Source organism: Mastigoproctus giganteus, chromosome 4 (assembly GCF_048544385.1).
Source record: "Mastigoproctus giganteus isolate SK-2022 chromosome 4, ASM4854438v1, whole genome shotgun sequence".
NCBI classification, from domain to species: Eukaryota; Metazoa; Arthropoda; class Arachnida; order Uropygi; family Thelyphonidae; genus Mastigoproctus; species Mastigoproctus giganteus.
Window position 1 is genome coordinate 208461807 of NC_143578.1, and position 19089 is coordinate 208480895.

The 19089-nt window shown below is 36.2% G+C and overlaps 1 protein-coding gene across 1 annotated transcript in view; it reads left to right on the top strand.

The window, feature by feature from the left end:
• Positions 1-2301: 2301 nt before the first annotated feature.
• Positions 2302-19089, top strand: part of LOC150087355 (uncharacterized) — a 224242-nt gene continuing 207454 nt past the window's right edge. Inside the window, exon 1 of the mRNA XM_090372018.1 lies at positions 2302-2418. The gene's annotated coding sequence lies outside the window, so the exon portion shown is untranslated. The remainder of the gene's footprint in view (positions 2419-19089) is intronic.

Below are 19089 nucleotides of genomic sequence, written 5' to 3' on the forward strand. Positions count from 1 at the left end.
AAGTCCGTTAGATAACTCCTTTTCCCCATTCTTGCTACGGTTTGTACGTTTAACTGATACTAGAAAGGTTGTTCTGCTGCATTTATATCTACAACTGTGGTCCTGTGACTTACAACGTTTTGGGACAAACCATTTGTGTACACATCAGGGGTATACCTAATAAAGTGGCAGCACAGTGTATATATATATATATATATACGTATATATATTAATAAAACCATAAAAGTATATATAAAGTAGTCATACATTTAACCGCCCCCCCCCCCAAAAAAAAAAAAACATGTGACCGCTCAAACATATCTATTATTAATGTGGCCCGAATGCACTAGTGAGTTTGACATGCCTGTTGTAAGCTATGGAAGAGGACATCTCCGGGAATTCTATCCTCCTTGTGTCTAATCTGAAGACGGTTTGAGAAGGGAAACATTTAGTTTAGGCTATCCTAAAATTTTTTCAGGTATAATTTTTTTTTTTAGATTACTTTTTAACTAAGAAATTAATTTCTTAAATGTGGTATACGATAAAAGTATTAAAGTTTCTTAATTTTTATTCTATAATTATGAAACTTTAACTTATAATTGTTTTATTCTTAAAACGCAATTATAAGTTAATCAAACAAATTTCTAAATTAGTGTTTTTCCAAAAAATACCTTCGTTGGCTGAATTTAGAATAGGGTCCCCCCCCCCTCTAGACAGACGCAGTCTTAGGGTGCTTACCCTCCCCTTTCCCACTGTTTTAAAATAGGAAAACAAGTGTCCGATTTTAAAACAGCGGCAAGGGGGGGATTACACCTAAATAACACTAAACCATAGCGAGTCAGGCATGCCAATCACTGCCTTCTTTCTCTTCTCTTCGCCATTTTGGAAGTGGGACCCTGTTCTAAAATTTTACCAATTCGTTTATTTACGCTGCGCCTTCCTTTGGTCAGTGTGACGTCACGTTTTAATTCCTAGTACTAGGTCTGTTCACCTGTAGGCTGTACTATATAAGCAATATACCCATCAGAAATAACTTCCCATTTGTAGTAGCGACGTGTGCTACAAAATATTAGCGTCTTTAGAAGTGTGCCGCAGTAACGAAATGGTTGAGAAACACTGCTCTAAATTAATAATCTAAACTCTTTTTTAGATTGTGTGAAATAATAAAATCTAATCAAAATTAAATATAAATGAATTAAATAAAAAAAACTTCTAAAAAATATATAATAATATAGAATAGGATACTATCACATTCCCACAAACTTGAAGGGAAATTTCATTTTTAATACTGCTCGTTAACCCATAGTATAGTATAATCATAGTATATTGATGTACAAATTTGTATGTAAGGTGGCACCTAGACAAAGTCCATCTCCACCGTATAATCAGTATCAAGCAAAACATCTACCAATAGAAAAAAAAAAAAAAGTCACTCTGTAACCGGGGAGCAAACACCAAATTGGCGATTGCCTCCCGGTGCCCATCCCTAGAGCCGGGTCTGGGTCAACTATGTCTGTCTGTGCACAATGCACGAACTCCACACCCATCGGATGAAGTGCAATACCGATAGGTGTCACCTTTCCCGCATCCTGGCTTCCCACACCAGGAATACAAACAAACAAAAACATATGCAAGCAGTCAGGAGTAAATCCCGCATCATCAGTTCGTGATTCCAGCAAAAAATAAAAAAAAAATAAAATAAAAATAATAATAACAAATAAAATAAAATAATATAAAATAAATAAATAAAAATCCTTCTGACTGTCTGCAACAAAAAAAAAAAAAAAAAAAAACACTTATGTAGGCTGATTCAGCAATAATCCCGCATCGTAAAGCAAGGCGCCTCCAGCCCGTGACCACCAAATACGGAGGATGCGGAAAAGTCAGGGAATGCCCACCGCATATCCCCGGAGCAATATAGCCTTAGTTGCTAATGCTCCTAAAAACCAAATAACAAACAAACAAACATGCGTGCATCTTAGCATTATAAGATGCCAGCAAAAGAAAAAAACAAAGGCTGAGACAGCAAGCTCGTTAACCCAGAGGAACAACGACTTAACTCGAAAACAAAACTTTTCGTGCAAAACAAAACTTCTCCTGAAGAGGTGGTAACACTGCGCTCAGATACTATGCACCGCCGGTTCTGCATTACTGTATGCATCTCCGTATAGATGTACCACTATTAATCCATACTATATTTAGCTGGGAACACTGAGTTGTTGCGTTGGTTTATTTCTTATTCGTTGCACCAGGTGGCTCCGATTCCACCGCTGTATCTGCCTGTAACTCATATGCAGTTGGATACCAAGTTACCTTAACTGAGATGTTGAGGATATTTCAGAGGATGGACAGGTGTGACCAATACGTAATGGTGGTATTACTATTTTGGATATTGTGTGAAATTATTTTTGTGGCACTATAAACCCGAGTTTTCTCTAGGTAAGTATTTTTTATCCAAAGTATATATTATAGGATTTAATTTTTTAATAGGCATTTCAGGTATATTCTTACATCTGTGTTTATTTCACCAAAACTAACTCCATGTGACTTTGTAAATGATAGGATATCAGCGAGAATTTCATTTCGTATGGGCATTTTATCTAGTAGTCCAGATTACAAATGGTCATTGCAACGCATATAACACACTACGGAATATTCAGAGCAGTATGATCATATACGAACTTCAATGAGAGCGGTACAGAGAACATGTACTGTAGATACTTGCAAATGTAAAATAAATACAAATTAATTTCTGACTGTGTGGCGACTATGTGACTACTTTGTTCAAACCATTTAATTAATTGTAACTGTTTCTGTTAAGGTATTCGTAGCGGAAGATATACGCATAAGAATATTTAAGCAATTACAACATAATTATCGTGGAACTTGATTCAAAGTCTGTCCAGTTATCATATCCAAACCAGTAACTTTCAGTTTTTATTAGAGCCAATTAATGATGCCATCTTTTCATTGCTACCAAGCTTGTAGACATATTAAGGCTATAAAGATGAAGGTTGCCATTAGAATTCTTAAAGAGTGGCACACAAAAGGTTTGCTTTTGGGTTTAACTGTGATTACACAAACCTTTAAGCGGGAAGTGCAAACAAAAAAAATATAATAATAATAAAAATAACATTAGCAACCAATAATAAAATTCTTGGGAGAGAGAGAGAGAATGACATTAATTTGTAACTTTAAATCATAGATCAGAGTAGACTTTGTATTATAGATGCTGATTATTGTAACATCAGAGATGTTACAATAATCTAAAATAGTATAAGCTTACAGGCATTCTGAAATTCTTCAGATTTCTTATATATAAGAAATCTGAGCTGAAATCTGCATTTATCATATAGTTATACATATAGTATGGAGTTAAGTTTGATTTGAACTTCCAGATAATTGGCAGTATGCTGTTGGTTTTATTTGGTATAGAAGGATAAATAGTCTAACATTAGCAAAATTAGGATAAGCAAATTTTGCTAATGTTAGATTGAGCAATATCCCAATTCTTTTCCAAGAGAATTTAAATTGTCTGATGTATATGTATCTATAAATAGAAAGATAGAAGTATATTGAAGCCATAACCAAAACTGTATTAAAAAAAAGTGAAAATAAGTTTGTTTCAAAACGACTGAAAGATATTCCCATCAGATTATTCTAATTTATAAAAAGATATGACATATGTGTGATATTCTTGCAGTTGCCAACTAAATAAGAAATAAAGCTTGAAAAATTTTAACAGCAATCATACCAAATTTATGGAGATAAACAAACTCTCTGTTACTGTAAAGTAAATACAGTAATTGGAAGAAAGTCCGACATGTCAATGAGACAATAGGTCTTCTTGCAGACATAAAGTTATTAGTTATAAATCAATTTACACAAGTGCAAAAAAAGACTGGAAGAAATTTTACTCCTTTGGACTGATAAAAGGCATTTATAGTTTAAGATATGACATAATTAACATTATAACATTAATGATATAATTGTTGAACAGACAGAAGTTTATTAAATGTTTTCAATACAAAGAATCAAAGTCATCTTTAGTTTTAAATTTATCAAAATGATCTGGGAGGAAGACATAAACTATAGTGAATTAGAGTTATTAAGAAGAGAACTTAAGACAGGAATATTATTGTTTATTGTCCAGATGTCCTTTAAGTGCTTACAGAAAAACTGTACGAATAGACAAACTTTTTTAGGCGACTGATCACTTAAGTCACTAAAAAATCTATGGTTGCTTAAACTGTAAACTGCACTTGGCAGAACTAAGGAATTAGTGTATATATATTTTTATTTTGTTTCATTTCATATCACATTTTTATTTTTATCAGTAGTGAAAGATGTACTGAAAAAATATATACATTGTTGATTTTAATAGTGAAATACATAATTAAATGATTTCACATATAAAATAAGTTTAAACTTATTTTCTATGCAAATCAATTTAAATAAATTAAATTTAATAAAATTTTAGTGAATTATGCATGTAAAATGAGTCAAGCGGACTTAATTTCGGCAAAGTCCAGTCAGTCTGTGACAGTCAGATCCTCTGCTTACACTTTCACAATGGTGGAACTCTTAGTAACCTTGGATATAATTCCCATGTGCAAGTCCCGAAATATGGCACTTGACATATTGGAAGTGACTACCCAGGTGTGAGCCAGTGTAAACAGGGGTCGGGGTGTGGCACCCACACCACACACAGCAATGCCACCCTCTATATTACCAGGCAATACTAGGTGGTAGATGACTCGTCAACTAGTGCAGTACCACCACTTTGCTTATTGGAGGCCTGAAGTTGTGGAACCATTGTTTAGTCTCCTGCACAATGCTCCGACAATCCCCCATCTCTTCCATCATGCAGTATAAATTGATATCTTTTGAGGTTTTGTTGGACATTGTAGCGAGCAAGATCTAATCTTCCTTACATTTTGAGGGTACAGCTCTAAAACAGCATTCCTAGGTTGGCTGCTAGATAGTCCACTGGACTGAACCTATTGGTAAATCTAGGAAGCTTCTGGATCAGCTAGTGTATAATCTCACTGCCTCTACTCTGCCAGATAGTGACTGGAGGGAGTCCCAGTAGTGTGTATACGGGGGGGGGGACGCATTGTCGAGGCCACGTTATGTCAAGGAGCTAGGTATATTCTTACCATGCATATGACATCCAAAAATTTCATTACTTTATACAGCTTGTCTTTGCTGCCTCTTTTTACTTCTGAATACACCATGAATTGTCAAACTAATAGAACAAACTTATCTACAAAAAGATCTAACCCTCCCAACACTTCCTCGTTCATTTCATAAATATACATGGTCTCAGTTTTAATGTCAGTGATGTCCATTTTCACTTAGTCTGCCAAACACCATATACTTTTTCTGACAGAATCCTAGTTATTGGTTGATATTCGTAGTTCTGATATTCCCTGTCAGAAACTTAGTAATTTGGAATTTCCTCTTTTCGATCTTCTCAGGCTTAAAATCTTTCTACCACATTCTGTCAAATTCATCTGTTGCCTCTATCATTCTTCCAACACCACTAATCACATGGAATTCTTTGACTTACTCTCTTTGAAAGTTAATTTTCTCCAGTCCAACTTTTGTAACTGTGAGGTAATTTTTCTTGGTGATTTTAATGTTCACAACTCCCACTGGCTTCAGTTTTCTAGTCACATGGACCCAGCTGGATAAAATGCTGAGGCTTTTGCAATTAATAATGACCTTGCACAGATTGTTCATTTACCTGCCAGAATACTAGACAGTCCTAACCACGCAGCCAACATGCTTGATCTTTTTCTCACAAACGACCCTTCTAAGTGCATGGTCGAGATGAGTGGTCCTCTAGACACCTCAGATCACAGTTTGGTGATGGTTTCTTCCCCTATGCAGCCTTTCTCTCATGGTCAATTCTCAACCTCATGTTGTTTGGCATCATAAGAATGCAAAATGGGATGAACTGCAAGATTTCTTTTCCTTGATCAGATTACAGTTTTAAACCTTCTGATGTCAATGTTTGCTCAGATTGTTCCAGTGAAATTCTTGTAGGGATGAAATCCTTTATTCTGCCTCCATATTAAAATCTCTTCCTTTATCTAAACCTTGGTTTTCCAATTAATGTGCTAAGGCTGTTCAAGAGAAGAATATTGCATGGATCATAACTGGCTATATTCAGATCTCTCCATTCTCATTATCTGCCTACACCAAAGCTCACAACAATTGTAAAGCAGTTATTAATAAGTCCAAACTAGATATCAAACAGGCTAAGAATAGAAAACTTGCTTCTTTTCCAAATGGTAGTCAAGAAATCTGGTCTCTTGCAAAAACTATTGGCCACAACTTTTGCCCATCTCTGTTTCTACCTTTCTCAAAACTGTACGGTTCCATTGCTACCTCAGCTAAAGATAAAGCTGACCTGTTGTCATCCTACTTTTTTTCTGACTCATACATGGATCTTGATAAACCACCCCTACTATTTCCGATAAACTCCATTCAATGCCTCCTGTGGTATTCCGTCAAAAGGATGTCAGAAGGATTTTGAACAATCTTGATGCTAAGAAAGCTGCAGGTCCTGATGATATTTCTCCACTTGTTCTCAAAATCTGTTCTCCTGAACTTAACCCCTATTCTGTGTTGCTAGGTGTTTTCCCTTCTGCTTGGAAATTTTCTCATATCAAGCCAGTTCTTAAAAAGGTTGACAAATCCCTCTCATCCAATTATTGTCCTGTTGCACTTACTTCTACTCTTTAAAAAGTAATGGAGGAATCAATTAATCACCAACTCTTAAAATATCTAGAAACCTTACATCTGATCAATTGGCATTATGAATTCCATGTGTCAATCCACTGGTGATATTCTGGCTTATGTTACCCATCTATAGACAAATTCAATAGAAAAGTTTGGTGAAACTCAAGCAGTTCTTGACATTTCAAAGGCTTTTGATCATGTTTGGCATAAAGGTCTTCTAAATAAGGTTCCATCTTATGGTTTGCAAACTATTTTTTGTAATTAGGTATCCAGTTTTTTCTCTGATTGCTCACTGCGGGTGATGGTAAATGGCTCTCCATCTTCTAACTTCACTAATGCTGGTGTTCTCCAAGGGTCAGTTCTTTCTTCCACTTTTTTTCTCTTGTATAGCAATGCCCTGCACAAACAGCTTAAACTTTTCAAATATATACTACCAATTCCTTAAATGATGATCTCCAGGTAGTTCTCCAGTGGGACACAGTTGATTTCAATCTTTCTAAAACTCACACCTGTCTTTTACCTTGCAAAAAGGATTCTTCTGCTCCTATACTTATCTTTGATGACACCGATTTCTGGGCAAGATCATATATATATATATATATATATCTATTGGGGATTACTCTGACTTCTAATCTCTCTTGGCATAAGCACATTACAAATATTGCTTCCTCTGCTTTTAAGAAACTGGGTTTTATCTTTCTCTCTCAGCATGACTTTTCTTCCAAACAGCTATTCACTCTGTACAAATCACAAATCTGCCCTACCATGGAATATTGTTCTCACACCTGGGGCATTGTCCCCAAAACCTTTCTCAGGCTTCTAGATTTCATTCAAAAGAGGGCAGTTAGGTTAATTAATGACTCATCTCTAACAGAATCTCTCCACTGTCTGTCTCATAGATATGCCACAACCAAACTCAAAACATGTGCCACAACCAGTCAACATCCTTTTGCTCTACGACTTCAACAAACTCACAGAACTAACTTTTCTTCTTCCTCATTTATTCAGTCATCTTGCATTTTCTGCAACAACCTTCCTTCATACTAAGGCGCATTTAGGGCTAGAGCCTCAAGCTGCGAACAAATTTAGACTATGTATATAAAGTGCTTAGCATCATAATACACAGCCATTTCTGAATAAACAGAAAATTTTTAAGGTGGCATCATTTTAGGTTATATCTCATATTGTGAATACCTTCACAACGAGTTGCCATGATATTGCACTACTTCGAATAAGTAACGCTTCACCTAAGGAGAAGACTAATGTTACTTATTCTCAGATAGGTACCTCTCATATTGTGGAGTTATACTTCTTAACTGTTTTTGCCATCATTGCATCACTTGGGTACCTACCCACTCACTGAAGAAGGGCCAAATAGCCCTGAAACGGTGCTGTCTGGGTGGTGGTACCTATCTGAGAATAAGTAACATTAGTCTTCTCCTTAGGTGAAGCGTTACTTATTCGAAGTAGTGCAATATCATGGCAACTCGTTGTGAAGGTATTCACAATGAGATATAACCTAAAACGATGACACCTTAAAAATTTTCTGTTTATTCAGAAATGGCTGTGTATTATGATGCTAAGCACTTTATATACATAGCCTTCCTTCATACATATTTACTGAAAATTACGGTTTAAGTCTGATGTAAATAAGTATCTTCTTTCATCATCTCTACCTTCAATCCATGCATGGAACTAAATACTATAGGTTCTAATACCTTTCGTGTTTGGGGTTTTCTTTAAAAAAAAAATAATAAACTAATTTTACATGTGAAATCAGTTTAATATGTGCTACACAAATGAGCAATGTATATTATTTTCAATACATCTTTCACTACTGATAAAAATAGCATTGGCTCCACAGTGTTTGAAATGCAGCATTTCAACCTGGTTTAAGGATGCAATTCCATCAGCAGTTTGAACTGCATGATTCAATTGATATTAGCAGTAGTTCTATCCCTATCTGAGTTTTAGCTGAATTATCAATGAGAAAAGATCACGGTGCTCATTGATATAAAAATTGTCTCTTGCCAAAGAAAAAGGTGAGGGAGGAGTTACTCTTATTAAATCATCATAACAGATTTAGTAAAAGTGATTTTCATTTGATGGTTATTTTGTTGTATATAAACCAGTTTCTTGTTGATAACTCTTATACAACTTTTCTAGCACTTCAAAAAGATGACGATTTTGCTACTCCTTTCAATTATATGCTGCCAAACTCAGTATGGATGCTGGTACACTGGAATGTTGTTCCAGTTTGTCATACTCATTGGTAATGTTATGCATACATGCAAACTACTTTCTGATAAGAATTTGTTTCATAAAATTTTCCATTCTGCTACAATTATAATTAAAAAAAAAAAAAAACTTTGGGCTGAAAAATAATACATTTATATTAAAAATAAAGCTCCCTGCTTTTAAACACGTTTTCATATTACTGCAAACAAATAATATGACAAATTCTCATTTATCAGATTATGCAAGGACGAAGACTTTTTCCTTTAAAAAAATAATGATTTATGCTTTTCCATCATGCAGTTTCGGCATTTGCTAAACATTAGTCACACTGTTGCTGAATGTGCTATTGAGATCATTGTGTAACTGTAAAGGATATTAGCCAAATGCTTAATAAACTGTGGATTTTTTAGTTGTATTAGATTTAGCACATTAGATTGGCTTTATGAAGGAGTTTGTGCAATATGAGATGTAATGAAATGATGTATTTGCATTAACTTGTATGTTAAAATTTTTGTACAGTAGTTTGAGGCCTTATAGTCCTAAAGTTACGAATTTACTTTTTTTAATATAAATATATAATTATGTGTAATGAATCTACATTAATAAGTGTAATATGACTAAAATTACCATTGCACCTCAAAAATTGAAAATAAGGAAGAATTTAGAACTAAAAATAAAATCCAAAGACAATAACTAGAATTTCACTGCTATTTAAAGCTGTCATGGGCATTAATATTTATTACTGTTATTATGTTATGGTAAGAAATAAACTGAATGTTAATTAGTGTTTTTTAACTCTAAAAAGTGGTGCTAACTGTAATAAATTTTTGTAATCTTGACATTTATTCATTTTTCTGATAAGACCATAATGAATATTTACATACATAAAGTAATAGATTAACTGAGTATTAATTAAAGAACTTTCTAGAAAAGAAGTGATACTGTCTGTAATAAAAGTTTGAGCTTGTAAAGTACAGTATTAAATTTACAACTTCCCTAATGTCTTATTTTTAAGAGAAATTGAGTTGCACTTAATGACCAAGCAGTTAAAACTAAATATAAAACTCATAAAAATGGTGACCAGTAAACAGCAGGCCATAAATTATAAATTAAGCATAAAAGGTATGTATTTTGTGAGCTTACTGGTTGTTCCTAAATAAATGTGGATACATTTCATAAGGTTTGCAGCTTCTTTATTGTTTTGGTTTTACTAATAAATTGATCATACCAAGTAAAATTGTTAGTTGATACTTGAGTTGCAGTCTTCAGTTTAGGAAGATAGTCTTCCTTTTGGTCATCTTACCAAAACTGAAAAAGCACCAAAACAGTTGTTTCAGTACTTATTTGTGTATTGTCAGTGGGTAGCTGGTGACACAGTCATTTGCAATACTTAATAACCTTGTATTAACCCCAGGGGCTCACACCTGGTGAGTATGGCCTTGGCATACCCAGGGTCCTGAGTTGGATATTATCATTCTTCTCTTTCTTGGTGATTCCCTTCTACTCCTCTCTCTCTCTCTCTCTCTCTCTCTCTCTCTCTCTCTCTCTCTCTCTCTCTCTCTCTCTCTCTCTCTCTCTCTCTCTCTCTCTCTCTCTCTCTCTCTCTCAGGGTTATTCAGAAATGTTTTTTGGCTGGCACAGCATAAGCCCCAGGCTTCTTTGCACCATATGGCTAATAATAATAATTTAAAAGAATAAGAGATTACCTCAATCTTTTGTGTAGAATGCTTCCAGTCAATGCTCTCCAAATGTAGCGAATAAAATAAACAGATAAAATAATTTAATGAATTCTTTCATTCGTAGAGGATATGACTGATTTGGTGTGCAATGGAATCGAAAGCCAAGAGCCCCCATCTGACCCCGAAACACATCAAACCAACTCAGCAAGACCATGTGTGAGAAGACATCATGTCAGAATAAATAATTAAAATCGGAAAATCGCTTAAGAGAAATAAATAATTAAAATCACGATTAAAAATTTGGATGAACACACAAATTAAATGAAATTAAGGAAGGGAAAAGCTGTGAATTTCGTTTAATTTGTGTGTTCATCCAAATTTTTAATCGTGATTTTAATTTTTAATTATGATTTTAATTATTTATTTCTCTTAAGCGATTTTCTGATTTTAATTATTTATTCTGACAATGTCTTCTCACACTCAGGTCTTGCTGAGTTAATTTGATGTGTTTCGGGTCGGATGGGGGCTTTCGATTCCGTTGCACATTGAATCGGTCATATCTCTATGAGTGAAAGAATTCATTAAACTATTTTATCCATTTATTTTATTCTAATTTATTTGTTACATTTGGACAGCACTAACTAGAAGTTATTGAGCCTTACAGCTCTGTTTTTTTACCAATCTTAATAACCTTGTGAAAATCGGACTCACAAGGTGAGAGTTTCTGAAAATGAAACTCATCTTAAAAAGTATTAAAATCACATTTTCAAAAATGATCTTAGAAAGGTTCTCAATCTATAGTTTAAAAATTATTCTGTAATATAACTTATATTTTTTGTAGAATAGCAATGGACATTAATATTCTTTAAATTGAGCTGGAATGTACAGGAAAGCTATTCTGGTTGATAAGTTTACTTTTGAAAATGAAGGCATTCCAAAAATTTTAAATATTTCAAAAAATTTCTTCAAACATGTTTGCATTTTAATCGTGGTATCTGAATGTCAGAACATTCTACTAGTGTATAATTTTTGAATTTGTTAAATAAACTTGTTACAAAAATATATTTATTATATTTTTGTTGCCAAATATTAGCATATTAGCAAGGGGGCTTAGAGGGAAACAGGCATTCTGTGAGTTATCAGACAATCAGTCTAAAACGTTGATGGATCCAATATCTTTCTATCTCAGAAGATTTAGGAGAAGTCCAGCTGGCCTGCCTCCCTAAAATCCACTCATGCACACCTTCTCGATGGTAAGCCTTGTTACGTCACTTAGGTGGCAACGAACGTGTAGAGTGGTTCTCTTCAAGACACCTGATCACCGTGAAGAGGAAAAGAGTAAACCCTCCAGCACATGACAGCACAATGAAACAAATGGCTCTCAGTCCCCAGCAACTTTCACTTCCCCTCTTATGGCAGTAAGAGGATCAGAGTGGAAGCAGAGGGTGCTAAGAATCTCTGGGTACGACCAGGCTGCCAGACATGGAAACTGAACTTGGCCTATTACAACGTAAGATCGCTCATCGGAGAAGACAGGATATTAGGGTTGGAAAAGGAATTAGAAAATGTCAATTGGAATATCATCAGTTTGGCTGAAACAAGAAGAAGAAATGAATCACTTATAAGTTTATCAAGTGGAAATCTGCTGTACACCAATGGAAACAGTGAAAAGAGCAAAGGTGGAGTGGGCTTTCTGGTCCATAAAGATATATAAAAAACATTTTGGAATTCAAAAGTACATCACCAAGGGTGTCAAGACTACTACTCAGGAGGTATTTCTAAGAGGTACAAGCTGAAGGTTATAATGATTTATGCACCAACATCAAGCCATGATGATGAAGAGGTTGAAGAAATGTACACCGAAATTGAGTGTCTTCTAGATGAGCAGAAAACCCACTACACTATCATTATGGGAGACTTCAATGCTAAGATTGGAAACAGACAGAACAGCACAGAAAGGGGAACTATAGGAAATTTTGGAATTGGTGAAAGACTTGTGGAATTTGCAGAATCTCGAGGATTGTCAGTAATGAACACTTTTTTTTCAAGAAAAGGGTGGACCTGGAAGAGCCCAAATGGATTAACAACTAATGAAATCGACTTATTATTATTATTAGCCATATGGTACAAGGAAGCCTTGGCCAAGGAGGCTTATGCTGCACCAGCCAAAAAAAAATTTGAGTTACCCTGAGAAAGAGAGAGCAAGAGTCAGAAGTAGAAGGGAATCACCAGAAAGAGAAGAATGATGATATCCAGCTCAGGACCCTGGGTGTGCCAAGCCCATACTCACTAGATGTGAGCCCCTGGGGTTACTTCATCCTCACTAACAGAAGATATATGATGAATGATGTTACCGTCCTGAACAAGGTAAATGTTGGCAGTGATCACAGAATGGTAAGATGCACACTTGATATAGATGTAAGAAAAGAAAGGAAAAAACTGACTCAAGTAAATAATACGAAGGTCTGTGAGATAACTGAAGAGGAGAAAAAGCAGTATGTACTGGAACTTGAGAACAAGTTTGAGCTTTTTTTTTTTTTTTTTTATTTGTTGTTGGTGCATCGGCTTCTGTGGCCATATGCACCTCCCAAGGTTTTTGCACTGCTCTGATCCAAGCCCGAGGCAGGATTCAAACCCGCGACCTTTGGGTTGTCAGGCAGGCACTTTACCAACGGGGCTACCCCGGTCACCTTGAGCTTCTGCAGACGGCTCAGGACCAACATATCGATGAGGAATATTACAAATTTCTGAAAGTGATAAAGCCCAAGAAACTTATAGGTAAAAGTAATCCAAAGAAGAAAAAATTAGTCGAGAAACATTTGTCGTGATGAACCAAAGATGACAAATGAAGAGAAAGATAAACACTGACAAGGAGAAAATTGAGTATACTGAGTTATGCAAAGCCATTAGAAAGGGACTCAGAGGACATAAGAAGATTTAACACAAGAAAAGTAGAACAAGCATTAAGGAAACACAAAAAACTTAAATCAGCAGCCATGAGCAGTAATACAGAAAGACAAATGATACTGAAACTGAAGAATAGCGATGGTGTACTTTTAAATAGCAGAGAAGGCATAATTAAAATAGCAGATGACTACTATAGAGAATTATACAAGGAGCGAGGGAATGATGCCAGCAGTGGGGAAGATGGATTGCAAATTAGTAACACATACGACATATCCAATATCCTTCCTGATGAGGTAGAACATGCGTTGAAGAAATTGAAGAATCAGAAAGCCCTGGGGGAAGACGAAGTTACTGTAGAGTTGTTAAAATGGGGAGGAAGAGACATGGCACAAAAACTTGCAAGACTTTTCATAAAATGCATTAGAAAAGGTGTGATGCTTAAGGAGTGGAATACTGCAACCACAGTTTTGCTGCATAAGAAAGAAGATAAATCAGAAATTGGAAATTATAGACCAATTATCTTGTTATCCCACATCTACAGGTTGTTCACAAGGGTCATTACTAACAGATTAGAAAGAATACTTGATGAGAATCAAACGAAAGAGCAAGGAGCAATCCTTTGGACAGGATTCTCAACTATGGATCACCTTCATGTAATGTCACAGCTAATGGAGAAAGCAAATGAATATAAAACACCATTATGCCTGGCATTTGTGGATTATGAAAAGACATTTAACTCCGTACAGCATAAGGCAATGTTTCAGGTACTGGAAAGACAAGGCATAGATACCCCATATATTATGATTTTGAAGAAAATATATGAGAACGCTAACTCCTTTATTAGACTAGACAAAGTCAGTAGCAAATTTAAAATTGAGAAAGGAGTTCGACAAGGAGACATATCTCCAAAGTTGTTTACTGCTGCCCTTGAGGAAGCTTTCAAAAGATTAGACTGGTCGCAGAAAGGAGTCAATGTGAATGGAGAGTACCTAAACCATTTACGATTTGCAGATGACATTGTGGAAATAAGCCATGATCCCAAAGAATTAGAGGAAAATCTTAATCGTTATGCACAGTTAGTAAGGATTTTGGACTAAAGATGAATATGGCTAAAACAAAAGTAATGATGAACAAGAATGCCACAGAAAGGGATATAATGATTGAAGGAGCAGTAATTGAAAAGGGAGAGTCATATACTTATCTAGGACAAGTCATGATCTATAATAATGATAAATGGATGGAAGTCAAGAGAAGAATAAATTTTGGATGGATAGCATTCAGGAAATATAGTCACATACTGAGGAGCAATATTCCAATTTGTCTAAAATGTAAAATAATGAACCAATGTATACTACCCACCATGACTTATGGAAGTGAAACTTGGGCGCTCACCAAAAGAATGGAAGAGAAGCTGATAACGACACAGCTAAGAATGAAAACAAATTATATTGGGAATCAGACTGTTAGGTAAGAAGAGAAACACATGGATTAGGCAGCAAACTCAAGCAAAGGACATTCTTATCAAAACTAAAGAACTAAATGGTCTTGGGCAGGACACATAGCTTGATGACAGATGGACTAAGAGAATAACAGAATGGTACCCAAGAGGAGCTAGAAGAAAACCTGGAAGACAACGACGGAGATGGACAGATAAAATTCATGAGTTTGTGGGTAGTAAATGGATGGCCATTGCACAAAACAGAAGGAACTGGAAAGTTGCTGGAGAGGCCTTCATCCTGTAGTTGATTGATAATGGATGATGATGATTAGCATTTCAGAGCTCAGATATTTACCCTCTGACATTTTGCACACAGCTTCCACTTGATTACTACTCTCCTTCAATTGTTGTGTTGCCTCTGTGTGAATAGAGACCATATGTTAGCTAATGAGAAGCCAATAGGTTTGAGACAGCTGTCCTAGGCATCTCTCAGATTTTTTAAATTTATAATTTAAATATCTGGGACAAATTGATAAATTTAAAAGGATATTAGCAATGTAGACAGAACCATGGATAACAGTATTTCTCTCTAAGTTGAACTCAAGGCTTACCACCAAGTACTCAGCCTCAGTTTTCAAAGAGAACAGGTTTATCCCCATTACAAGGTGGATGCCCTCAAAGGATTTAAGTTGGGGCCCATCAAGTCTCAGCTGCCCACATCAATGTTAGTTGTAGTAGTAGTGGCATGTGATGCAAGAAAGCAAGTGTACGAGCTTATGCAGCATCAGCCAAAAAAAAAAAAAATAAAAAATAATCACACCATTCCCTCCAAATGCCTGTCCAGTTCCTCCTTAAATTTATTCAATCTATCAACTTTCACAACGACAGATGGAAGTTTGTTCCAGCAATTAACCACCCGCTGGCTAAAGGCAAATTTCCGCACATCTATTCTACATCTGTCTTTTCTTAATTTGAATTTATGCCCCTTTAGGTTCGTAATCTGAACAAGTGGAAGGATCCCATCAGAATTCAGCGTGCTCAACCCATTCAATGTCAGAGCTTGCACTTGATCATCAGGCAACACAGCAGCAATCCCAAAGCAGAATGTGCTGGTCCTACAGGAGCTAGTTGTTGTTCGTGACTCTATTGTCAGGAAAATGGAAAATATATTATGCAAAACAGATAGGTGGAATAAGAACAAGGTATGTCTGCCAGAGTGAAAAGTGATGACATTGTAGAGCAGATATTAACATTTTCAGAGGCATATGATGCAAGGAAGCAAACTTATATATCATCAGCCAAAAAAAAAAAAAAAAAAACCCTTGCAATTTCACCTATCCATTTACTCCAAAAGTTTGTCTAGTTCAGCCTTGAATTTATTTAAGCTGTCAACTACCACAACGACAGATGGGAGTTTTCCAGCAATCAACCACCCGCCAACTAAATGCAAATTTCTGCATATCTATTCTAACTTTCTTTTCTCAATTTGAATTTATGCCCCCTCAAGTGCAGAATCTGAGCAAGAGGAAGAATCCCATCAGCATTGAGCTTGCTCAAACTATTCAAAGCCTTGTACACCTCAACCAGTGGTCTTGGCACATTATAGCCTTAGTTGCTAATGCGCCAATAAAATCCAAATCAAAAATCAAAAAAACCTCAACCAGATCACCTCTTTTAATATCATCATCTTTTATCTAATATAATCTTTTAAGGGCACAAAAGGTGATGTCCTTGTGCATGATGGCACCAAAGACATTAAGAGTAGGAGATCTGCTTACTTACTTAACAAGTACAGGTCAGTGTTGAAAAACATTCGCGAAAAAAAAATTAGGATTAAATTTGAAAGTGTCTGCAATTCTGCCCAGACACAATAGGAGGAAGTATATGATGAGAGCCTTGTCAATTAATTCTGCCCTAGAGAGATTGTGCACGGCTCATGGGGCAGAATTTTTCTTATTGTGGTCTGTGCTTGTTAACAGGAGAGACTGCTTCCACAGGGATGGGATACACTTAAATAGAAAGGGTGCCACAATATTTGCTGATGCTATCGAGGCAGTGTTAGGTAGGTTGGAAAACTGTTATCTTTGAGGGGATACACAAACTAATAGATTAATGGTAGGCACAGGCAGATGTGAAAGTTATTTTTGCATTGCTTCTATTGAAATGAGCTGCAGCCTGGAAAGCAGGGTGCTGAGGATTTCAAAAACTGCTGGGAATCATCATGGAACACGTAAATACATGGACTGTGTTAGGGTACCTAAGAGTAAGAACAGGCACATGTATATTTGCATGTACACCAAATAGCAGTATAGTAAATAAATTTGATGAATTGAAGCGCTGTTCAAGACAAAGTAAACATGAGGAAGACACCTGGAGTGGATGCAGTCTATCCAGTTATATTAAGGGAGGCAGCAAAGGAAGTAAGCAAACCCTTAGCCATAATTATGAGAGCATCCTTGGATTTAGGGGAGGTGCCCACTGATTATAGATGTGCAAATATATTCAAAAAGGGGATCAAAGGGTGACATGAGTAATTATAGACCTGTTAGTTTAACTTCCGTTCCAGGGAAAATAATGCAGTCATTGGTTAAAGAAGCAATGCAGGATTATCTAGACAAGACTGCAGTTATAGTTCAGACACAGCATGGGTTTGTTAAGAGGAAATCTTGACTGATTGGATACTACGATGTGGTCACAAAGGAACTGAATTCAGAAATTGATATCATATACCTGGATTACAGGAAGGCTTTTGATGTTGCAAATGGAAGACTGCTGTAAAAATTGGAGCAGTATGGCATTAAAGGCAGGTTGCTGCCATGGATAAAGGGATGATTGAGTGGTAGAAGACAGAGAATGGTAATCAGTGGACACTGCTCTTCATGGACTAATGTTATTAGTGGAGTCCCCCAGGATTCGGTATTGGCCCATTATTATTTTCTGTATTTATCAATGATATTGATGAAAGTATATCAGGCTTAATGTCCAAAGATGATATAAAGGTTGACATGGTTTTAATGATAGTATGCTGCTGCAACTGGATCTAGAAAAGTTGGGCAGATGGGCCGAGAAGTGGAAACTGAAGTTTAACATTGACAAATGCAAAGTACTGAATATGGTAGCAGTAATCCCAGAGTAACATACAACTATGCAGTATTACACTCAGGATAGTGGAGAATGAAAAAGACCTGGTGGTAATTGTGCAGTCAGATATCAAGTTTTTTGAGTAGTGCAAACAGGTTGCCAGAGCAATGCATGGGGCTTTGACAGTGATATACAGTAATTTTGCTAGCTGGGATAAGGAGATGATTATCCCTTTGTATAAGGCAATGGTCGGGCCACAACTTGAGTACTACATGCAGGTGTGAAGGTCTCATTTTAGGAAGGATGTAGAACTGCTGATATGAGTACAGAGAAGGGCAACAAAATTGGTGATGGTAACAAAAGGGTGCTCTTACCAACTTCTGCAAATTGCTGAGTCTGGGGACTAGGCTACTTGCGAGATTATGTGATTAAGGATTTGAATGGTTTGAGCAAGCTTAATGCTGACAGGATTCTTCCTCTTACTTAGTTTATGCACTTGAGGGGACATAAAATCAAATTGAGGAAAGACAGTTACAAGATAGTTCATGGTAATTTGCCTTCAGCCAGCGGGTGGTTGATTGTTGGAACAAACTGTCATTCGTTGTTGTGGAAGTTGATAGCTTAAATAAATTCATGGAAGAACTTGACAAACTATTGGGGGAATTGAATAGGTCCTTGAGGTTGTCACAGACATTCTCTCAGATATGCCAGACAAGCTGCACTTTCTACCTGGGAGTCTAAAACGTTGATACTCAAGTCAAGTGGACCCAATTTCGGCGAAGTCTGGACGGTCTGTGACAGCCAAATCCTCTGCTTGCACCTTCATGTCCCACCTTCACGATGGTGGGACTGTTAGTAATCCTGGGTATAACCTCCATGCACAAGTACATGGTGGGTGACCACCCAGGTGTGAATCAATGTAAGTAGGGGTCGAGGTGTGGCGCACACGCTTCTTGATTAGACAGAGGTTCGAGCCCATCACCACCAAATACGGAGGATGCGGAAAGGTCAGGGAAT